The sequence below is a fragment of the Pogona vitticeps genome, chromosome 2 (genome assembly GCF_051106095.1).
Source record: "Pogona vitticeps strain Pit_001003342236 chromosome 2, PviZW2.1, whole genome shotgun sequence".
Taxonomy (NCBI): Eukaryota; Metazoa; Chordata; class Lepidosauria; order Squamata; family Agamidae; genus Pogona; species Pogona vitticeps.
In genome coordinates, this window is record NC_135784.1 from 69,036,574 (window position 1) to 69,047,273 (window position 10,700).

Below are 10,700 nucleotides of genomic sequence, written 5' to 3' on the forward strand. Positions count from 1 at the left end.
GAAATCTGGTACAACCAATTTGGCACCTTGTGTTTCTTTGGTGTTAGCTAACATGTGGCAACGGTGGTAGTTGTGATGATGAAGATGCAAAATGCAGGATTACTAAATTTTGGGCATGTTTACTGAGAAATACATCCACTGCATTCAATGTTCCACCAGGTTTCCAAAATGAAATTCTTGTGTCTGTTGTTTTTCTACACTTCCTTGCAATTTTGATTTCTCACCCCCTATTGGTTTGAAACACTAGTAGGAAGAGAATTAGCATTCATAGTTTGAGAAAAGAATCACCAAACACATACATCTTTAATATTTATACTTGATGTTTAATAAAGCAGATAAAAAGTAATGATTCTGTTTTCTTGTCTTTTGGGAGAAGTAATGGGGCTAAGCTATCAATAATAAATTACAAAAACCACTGTTTGCTTTGAAAAATTGATATACAATCAGTCACCTGCAGCAATGACGCTCAGCATCTTCCAAGTTATAGTAATGCAAGTTTACATATATATATTTGGTATACACATAGCAAATTTCTAGGATCTCTGAGCTGAGCATAGATAAAAGTTAGGAAGGCCACTGTGCGGTGTGGTTGAAGACAATCTGCTCATCTCCTTTAACTCCTGGCTGACTGTACTCTCAGTCTGCCTGACGTCCTTCTTCTGGATCACACATGAACAATGAGCTAAATTCAACATTGATATGTCCAGGCATTGTGCTGGAGAAGGTGAGACAGAGTAACAGGAACAGAATACTGGAGGAGAAAGTTCTGAGGTGGTGGAGGAGCTTGGTGTTGAGAAACACAACGTTTTTGGTGGAGAAACCAAAGTAATGATTCTGTTTTCTTGTCTTTTGGGAGAAGTACTATATGGAACACACATTAAACAGGTGGAAGGTACCAAATCTTTGGGAGCTTGAGTACCTAGCTACATGGCAGTGAACATGATATTGTTCAGATTTTCCTTCCTCTTTCAGGCTCTGCCAATTGTGGCCTTGCTTCCTTACTTCCAGAAATGATTTTTAAAAAATACTGGAAACATTTGCAAGCACTAGAAAACACAAACATACCAAACTCCCTTTACCAACTAGGATCAAAAGAAACATCTGGAGCACCATACACTGCTGGATTCCAAGCCTAAAGGGATGCCGATGCCATCTTTCTGCCTTACAGAAGCCCCATCACCACACCCCCAAAATCTGTCTGAGAGGGCTGAAAAAACCCAGAAAGCAAATTTGGGGCCATCAGAGAGGACTACAGTGGGGAGGAAGAGAGACTAAAAATCACGACATTTCTGTGAGCATCAATTAGGAGTTAGCTTCTTGGGATCAAGTGCACAGTTTTATCTTGCCAATGATGGGTCAATTCATTTCTGTGGAGCTTTGTTGATGCAAAAAGCCTAAGGACCTAATCTCACTGTTCTCTCTTGCTGTGTACCTGGAGACTCCACAAGGTGATAAAACACTCGATGTTCAATATACACCAGTTATGTACAGCCAACGGTGTTCTTGTAGAAATGGATACCTAACCTAAGAATAGCTAAAGGAGATTTAAATTTTTTAAACATTTTGTGTCCCTTTTGTATTTGTATTGCAATTGTATTGTGATTTGTGTATTTTATGTTTATGTTTTAGTTAATAAAAACATTTTTAAAAAGAAGCCTCTTGATGCTGAAAGTTTTGTCACTCTATTCTGTTTCACTGTTTGTGAAACAGAACTTGGATGTAAGTCAATAATCCAAACCAAAAGATTCTAATAGGTCAAGTAAATGCTGGAAGTTTCATAAAAAAACTGGTACTTATTATCACCTCTGGTGGACTTGCGAAAAAGCAAAAAAAAAAATTGGAACAAAATATATACATGGCTTGTTAAAATAATCATAAAGCATGTAGATTTTAGGCCAGAGTTATTTCTGTTAGGTATAATACCAGAAAGTGTTGATAAACAAAATGTATATTTAATACTGCATATTTTAACAGCCACGAGGATTATATTTGCACAGTTCTGGAAAAATGAAGAAACACCTACAGATCAAGAAATAATCAAAAAGATATTGGACTGTGGCGAAATGGATAGACTAACACTGAAAATCAAGGGAAAGGAAGATACAAAATATTATCAAACATGGGACTTGTTCTATCAATGGTTAGAAGGACGTTGTATAGATTAGGAATGTAATGTGTATTGTAATTGTTTTAACAAATGATTATAAGCTGTACCCAGGTCGCACAATCAGCATGGATGGATTTTATAAATTTTAATTTAAAAATAATAACAATCCACACCAAAAGAGAAATGTTGTTGAGAACGAAAGACATGCCTGTGACACACTCTGACATGTTATGGGGGACGGTCACAAGAATGAAGGTGTTCTGGTGTCTGTATTCTGTTTGTGGACTTCTGGTAGGTATACAGTTGTCTACTACAAGAACGCTTCTGGGATAAGACAGACTTTTGATCTGATCCAGCTTTGCTCAACAGATGGTTTTACATTCTTATGGCCAAATTTAGGAGGTATTTTACTAGGCAAACTGATTTCTTGAATGACAAGAGCAGATAATAAGTAAGCTATAGCATAGAGGGAAAATATACAGTACAAGTAATTCAAAGTCCTAGATGGGAGATGTCCTGAAACATCCCATGAACCTTGGCTAGCTGAGCTTCATCTGAAAGTTGGTGAGAAAATGTCACATTATAGAATTTAACTGTAATCTACCACTTTGTCCAAGGGAACGGAAAAGGTTCTGTATTAACACAGCTACATATTGAGATATGTTTGGGTAAACTGAGCTGGCTACATCTTGTTTGTCCTGAGACAAAAGAGTTTTCTTACAGATAGCGCATTTATGATAAAACAGCTTTCAGAAGGAAATGTCCAGAAAAGGACATTTCCTTCTGAAAGCTGAGCTAACATCATAAAAGTTTATTTGATTAATTCCAGAACAGTGACATGAAAAGTACATTTCAATTCAATATGCAGACATCCTTGGTTTTAGATTGTAGCTGTTAAAAGAGGAGGGAGCATGACCAGAGCAGGTGTTCTTTTGCTGTCTCCAGTTGGTTTAGTTTAAGGTGGCACATATTTTGGAATTCACTGTATTGCCACTGAACTGCTGGCCCTGGCTGCCAGATGGGCTGTACATAAATCAAATAAATAAATAAATAAACCGGATGTCAAAAGTATTCCGCTTGCCTCCAGGCAAAAGATGCAGCATGGAACTTTGGGAGAATAGCTTCAGCTACTTCCATTGAACCTTGCTTTGTCTTATTCAGTTGTTTCTGCTAAATTTTGGTTACAATATAGCTCGATGAATTGGGTACCTGTCTGAAAAACCAGAGATCAAGAGCTCGATTTCCCTGCAAGTCCAGCCAATCTGTTGTAGCCTTGGGCAAACTGCACAGTCCCAGAAGTGGCCCCAGAAGAAGGGAATGGTCAACAACTTCTGAATACTGTCTACCTAGAAAACTGTGGAAAGGGTCCCCCTAGATTGGAATCAACTTGATGGCATGCAGTTATATTACATGGATGTTCAACCCTATTATTATAAAAGCTGTTCTACATTTTAATTTGCCCCTTGTCACTAGAAGCTTTATAGATATGTTGTTTAAAAAGCATTAATAAAACCATTGAAAATCTTGAAATACATTTTGGGTTTTTATACAGTGGTGCCTTGCTTAATGATGACAATCCGTTCCAGGAAAATCGCCGTTAAGTGAAAATATCGTAAAGCGAAATTTAAAACCCCATTGAAACGCATTGAAACCCCTTCAATGTATTCCAATGGGGTAAAAACTCACAGTCCAGCGAAGATCCTCCATACGGTGGCCATTTTCACTGCCTGTATAGCGAGGAATCCATCCCTAAGCACAGCGGGGAGCCATTTTAAGCACCCGGCAGCCATTTTGAAAACCCAATGATGAGCTGTAAAATGAAAATCGGTTCCCGAAGCAAGGAACCGATTGTCGCTAAGCGAAATTCCCCCATTTAGACCATTGTTTTGCGATCACAATTGCGATCGCAAAAAGATCGTTGTAAAGCAGATTCGTTGTAATGGGGCAATCGTTAAGCGAGGCACCACTGTATTTGGTTTTCTGTCATATTTTGACAACTGCATTGTCAAGCACAAGATACACTGAGAGTGAAAGGGCACAAGTGTTTTCTCTCTCTCTCTCTCTCTCTCTCTCTCTCCAGCAGGCTCCCCAGTGCATGGGCAATCATACAACCAGTCATGTGACCAATCTTGCAACCAGCACAAGATCCAAGTGCAAAGGAAAGCTTGCAAGGACTTGAAACATTATTACACAATCACCCTTCTGTGGTCACTTAACAAAGCAAGACGATGGCTGTTGTGTTTTAGATGCCTGACATTTTCATGCCACTCTGCTGTCTCCTTGTCCTTTGCATTCCTTGCCTTGAATCTGACAATGACCTACTGCATGCAGCAAATGCCATTTCAAATGTGATTTTCATCTCCCTGATTTCAGTTTCCTCAATAGGACTGGATCCTCTTGAATCCTGATATATGCCCCTTCAGGAGGTGCAGGTAGCACCATCTAGGAATCCATCTACAAGCTGAATGGTGCTCATGATTCTTAAAAATTCAGACATAGACTCTTAATCCATTGAAGCAGCATTCGCATATTCCCAGCCGTGAATCCTATTCCACCCTGAGGTAGGAATCATAGTCTTGATAAACATGTGGATATGACCAGTTCTTATTCTTGACTAGTGTAGGGTCACCAAAGCTTCTGCAGTGCAGAAATTCTACAACCATTCAAACCTTCAATGCCACCCATTTTCAATAACTAATATTTATAGTTCTATAGATTTCATCTCTATGTTGAAGCACAGGGTGGGAAATTCTTCAGCACTATTGTGTCTTTTTTATAGAGAGGGATATTTATTTTATTTGTAGCTGCCAATAAGTGGAACTGTTGTCGGATTATTGTTGTTAGGGTACTAGACAGCCATGGCCACTTGGTGAGGAGAGCCCTCCGCAAATGAATCTGCTCCTCCTGAAACAACAATGAATCAGGCTCTCAAATTACATCCTCTAGTACTCTACTCAGATGGCAGATTTGAGAGAAGACATTTATTGTCTCCTCCTGAACAAGGTATAATATTTCATAGTTAAAACAAATGAACGAGAGTCCATGTTTCTTAACAATCCTTGTTAATATGATTTGACAGCCATGGGGATCCCACCACATAATCCTGACAGATTTTCAATTCAGGAAAAATATTTTAATGATACCCGTGCCAGCCCTTATTCCTTCTCTCTAGCTCTGGTCTGTGATAGGTTCTAATAAATAAGCCACTACAGAAAACTGCCTACATGAAGTAGGTTTAATGAAACACAACTGCATTTTATTTGGATTTACAAGCCAAAGTGAAATGGGATCTGTCTGACCTCTTCTAGCCACTGGGAAAAGTATAGGCCATGCTTTTAAGAAGTTGCTGATGTGTCCGTTTGCTTCTGAACCCAGGAATAAGTTTCTTTCTTCAGCGACTATCATGAGCAACAAGCTAATGATTTCGTGGAGCATCTAAGTGTCATAAAATTAGGGGAGCCATGGAAATTTAAAAAAAAACATTACTAACAGTGATGGGTGGGATGCCAGCACTCTTTGGCATGCTGCCAAATAAAAAATGTGGTTCTGGGGAGCAAGGAAGTCAGGATTTGGTTTGTGGTGGGAATAGAAGTTAGCATAAACATCCTGCTAATTGCTTTCCTTGTGTATTAAATTGCACTGGAGGGTCTCGCGGGAAGGGAAATAACTCGTTTGAAAGGGACTTTTAGAAGGTTGTGATCACAATATTTAGTTTTGCTGACACAAATTTGAACTTTCAAAGATACTGTGCTTCTTCTTCAGCAATTTATAATTGTTCTGTGCAAATGAAAAGACAGCACAACTCTTAGGTCATTAAAAAGGTGAAACCTCAGGGAAATAGAGAAATATATTGCCTTGGCCTCTGGGTTGAAACCAGTTCTAGGAAAATTTTCTGCTTATCTCTAAAATAAGTTGACTAGAAAATCAAGGGGAGCTACACAAGTGTACTGTGACTTGGAACAGAGTTTGACAAGACTGTTGGTGGCCACTCAGACAGGACTAGAAAAGGCGGGAACAAGGGTGAAGGAGCAACCATTGTTAGAGGCGGGGCATGGGGGAATGAGACAACATACCAGGGGGGTTGGGAATTAATATGGGTTGAGGATCCCTGGACAGGAAGGTGCAAAAAAGGAAGAGTGCCTCGAGAGGAGGCTGATTACAGGCGAAGAAGGGCTGTCCTATTGGGGGAAATCTGAAGCCAGAGAGTGGCAGAGACGCTTGAGGGAAGAGAAGGAAGCGGTGGAAAGGGAGGAATGGGAAAGAAGAGCATGGGGTCTGGAGGAGGCTCGCCGGAGGAGGTATTTACCGGACTTTGGGACCCCTATGCAGAGGGAATCGACCTCTTCGACCATGAGAGGGGAGATGAAGAGACATTATCCCTGATTGAGGTGGACATTGACACTAAGGACCAGGGTGAGACTAACCCTTTCTCTAAAGGAACCTCGTAAGATCCAAGTTAGAACTCTTTTTTTCAAGATTTATGGACACCCTCGTTTGACCCGTTGGGGACGAGAGAAAAGAACAATGACAAGTTTAATGTTGATACTTCTTTATTTGATGTTCCAATAAACCCTAGTTCTGTTTTTCAAAAAACTGAGCATCCTGTATTCGTGTCCAATCAGCCTGAGGTTAATCTTGAACCCTCACATATCCACCCTGCAATCATTTAAATCAATTTGATTTAAATTAAATCCACCCTGATTAAATGTAACACAGCTGGCAGCAGTGGCAAGTGGTTGTGAGAGGCAGCTAGCGCAAAGGTAGGTGAGGAGCACAGGATAAGGCCTCAAATGCAATGAATTTCTGGTCCTCACCTGTCCTCGTGCTACCAGCAGTGTTATTTTTAATATTTTTAGGGTTTTTATTTCTTTCAAACTGGGATAGCACTAGTTCGCTATTACAGATAGGAAACAAAATAACAAGACTGCAAGGGTTATTAAATAAATAAATAAATAAATAAACAAACAAATAAACAAATAAACAAATAAACAAACAAACAAACAAACAAATAAATAAATAAATAAATAAATAAATAAATAAATAAGGTTTCCCGGCAGCCCAAAATCTGTGATCCTGGCATCCATTACTTGACAAACCCCACACATGCCAACATGAGGGCATGCAGGTGCATGACAAAGCCTCAAATAAAATAATTTTAAATGTCCATGTAGCCCCCCTCTCAACATATATACAACACAGCTTAAAAATGGAATAAAGGTTGTTCCAAGAGGACATACACACTGAACCAAAAATCATGTGACTACCAGATGACTTTAAACCAACTTCAAAAACTCTGATCTATCACCTGATTTATTTCAATAATGTAACGATGCCTTCAGTCTTTGTAAAGTACTGACATGAGGGAGGTTGCATTTAAGCTCTGCTACAGGCAGCAAAATGTCTTCAGCAGCACAGTAAGATGCCCTCACCCTCTTGTTTTGATACTGCTGTGCCCTTAATATTGCCCACCAATAAAGAGGCATGCTCTCTAAGTAGCTATGTCACCAACAAAAAGCAATAGATACTACTTTCAGTACTGCTGATGCCCAAATACTTTGCTCTTATGGGCCTTTCTTTGGAGCCTGGCATTATGGGGAGAGGAGAATTCAGAGGTCTGTCAGGCAGCTGCTCCAGGAAGCCTTGCCCTAAAAAAATTAATAATAATAACCCAATTTACTGTAGCAGAAGAACCCAGTAATCCCCACTGTGTTGCTTCATTGTGTTGCCCTTCCAGTGGTGGGCAGCAGGGGCTCAACCTGTCTCATAAGAAATCCAGGCTTTGTCCTAAACTGTGACTGTCCAGATTTTCAGGGGACACAGCTATAGCAGAGCTATCTTAACAAGCTACAAAGTACTGAATAGCAATTCCCTCCTCTCTCTGTGCTGACTCCTTGCTCCCCCACCCCTGGTCTCCTATGCCTTAGCACAATGGCACTAAGCTTTTACAAATAAGAGAAATGAAACATGAAGGAAAGAGGAAAAAGAAGCAGACCCAGGCACCAGGTTTGAAGAGGATAAGATTCAAATGGCAGCCACTTTTCCTATGTGAATGGGTTTACTGTTCTGTCTTTCTGCTGTTTTATAAGGTTGCAGTGACAAAATAGAAAGTTTACAACTACCACCATAGAAAGATCAAATTGAATGCATTGGTAGAAGTGATCACACTTCCTTGCTGATGTGAATGCATTTGATGCTAAAAAAATATTAGAAGCCCTAGCAGCAGAGGAAAATAATTTGGATAAGAGAAGAAAAACTGCAGGCACATTGACTTGTATATTGTGTAGTCAATGGAAAATAATATAAATCCCAATCTCAGAGCAATTCTCATATTATTTTCCAATGTAGTTGCCCACTGATATTGTTGATTTCCCCTTTATCATCCAAGGAGTCTGCTGTATGAGGACTACCTTCGCTTTGTTACTCTAAAATGTCTTAGGGCTGATTCAGACAGAGCTTTTTTCTCTCTGAAATGCATCTTATTGGTCACTGAACTTCTCTGTTCCCTGCTGGCCAGATAGCATATGGCTTGACTAATGAATGATGGGCAAATCATGAGAAGACTCAGTGGAAAAGACAATGATGCTGAGAAAAACTGAAGACAACAGGGAAAAAGGAAGATCAGGTATGAAATGGATTGACTCAGTAGAAGAAGTCACATTTGTAAGATATAAGCAGGGTTAGTAATGACAAGACCATTTGGAGTTCACTAATTCATAAGGTCGTCATACGTCAGAACCTACTTGATGGCACATAAACAATATGTGTGTTTTGAAGATAACAGCATTGGATAGCTCTATAGGAGAAGAAATGTCTCACTGAGATATTCTATGTAAGAAACACATTTTCTTGATCATTTAGTGGTAAAATCTGCAAACTTGCTGATAATTCAAAAATGCAGAGAAACTGGATTTTTAAAGGAAGCTTTTCCTACCTTGTGTCCTCATTGCCAGCTAGAAGTCACTGAATGTCAAACCATTTGCTTTTGGCAAGTGTAACAATGCAACAAGATTTCAGCCATTAGCAGCACTCGGTTGGAGACTGGATGTAGCCTGTGCACATACAGACAAAAAACTGTGCTTTGACTAATTGTGACATACTTTTTTAGTGGAATTTACATTTTAAATTCATTCTGACTTGTATTTTCTTCAGTGTATGAAAGAAAGTGGGTTCCATAGATCTCTTGAAAGAGACATACTATTTTCTGCAAGTCCCACATTCCTTTCCTTTTAGGTATTGTATCTTTCTCAAGCTGCAAGCTTTAAACTGCAACAGCTCAGCACATTGCCAGCCATTGATTAAGAAATATGCCTCTCTTCAAGGTCACAATGATTTTCTCTGTCTATTTACCCACTGATCCACCCCCAGCTCCCAGTGGGGCATTCTCTGTGAGAAACAAATCCTCTTGATCATCTGATGGTAGAATCTGCTAACTTGCGGATAATCCTAGAATACAGAGAATACTGGATTTCTGAAGGAAGCTCCTTGACTCCACAGAGTTTGATAGGCGATCAGGTTTCAAGGAGAATGAGCTCCTGGACTGGCCCAGTTTGCATTTTCTATTTTAGAATATTTACTGAGGTCTAGTGGTCGAGAACAGATAAGCTTTTTTTTCCAGAACAAAATGGAAAAGGAAGAAGAAAATGATCTTATCAAAGGTGGCAACAAAAATGACAGGAACTGCAAGTAGAAACAAGAAATGTAGAAAGTAATGTATACCTGTTGTGCATTAAATGGAAATGTGTGAGCAGTGCTGGTGAATAAATAATTCACCAGAAATTCTAACATGAATCTATTCACAAACCCTGTTCAGGAGGGATAGTATTTCCAAATTCCTTGGATAACAAAATCAATGATTGTCCATTCTGGGAGTTTTACCCGACAGATATCTGAATGTGATTCACCTGAGAAAAAAGGCCTCAACTGGCAGGCTCTAATGCTGAGCTAGGCCCAGCTCTGCCCAAGCTTCCTGTTCCTGACCCAGTGCTAGCTGCCAACTTTCTAAACAGGAAGCCAGGTAGAGCTAGGCCTAGCTCAGCCTCAAAGCCTTCCAACTGAGGCCTTTCCTCAGATGAGACACACTTAGGTATCTGTCTGTCAGGCAGAACTCCCAGAATGGAGAATTATGGGATTGGGAATCCAAGAAATCTGAAAAGCCCCATCCCTACTATTCAATAGTTCAATACCCAGGTGGAAGAAATGCATGTCCGCTCACATGAAGGAACAGGTTTTGAAAGGGTGGGATGTGGAGACACTCTTCAGTCTGTAAAGTCTCTCCACACCAGCCAGAACCTTGATTTGCACTTGTTCTGGAAAGCCTTCCCAGCCTGATGAGTCTTCCTTCTTCAGATGCATTATTTTGTGCAAGTAAAAAGACAACAGAGGAGATGTGCCAACCTGATTCTCCGTCCATGAATGTTTACCTTAGTTCCCCATTCCATATTCACCCACTTAATTGAATTATACACATCTCTGGGATTATACACCTTGTTACTTACATATTTATTCTATTTCTATTCTGTTTTCCTTTCAAAAAGAGACCAAAGGCAGTGTTTTCAGCAGCATAAATATGCTTCAAAGATCTTCAAGTGTATCA

At 39.7% G+C, this 10,700-nt stretch overlaps 1 long non-coding RNA gene across 2 annotated transcripts in view; it reads left to right on the forward strand.

The window, feature by feature from the left end:
• LOC140704380 (uncharacterized) overlaps positions 1–8,050 on the forward strand; it is a 38,538-nt gene extending 30,488 nt beyond the window's left edge. For both annotated transcript variants that reach the window (XR_012083549.2, XR_012083548.2), the window contains one exon: positions 973–8,050. This is a non-coding gene — a long non-coding RNA (uncharacterized LOC140704380). The remainder of the gene's footprint in view (positions 1–972) is intronic.
• The last annotated feature ends 2,650 nt before the right edge of the window (positions 8,051–10,700 follow it).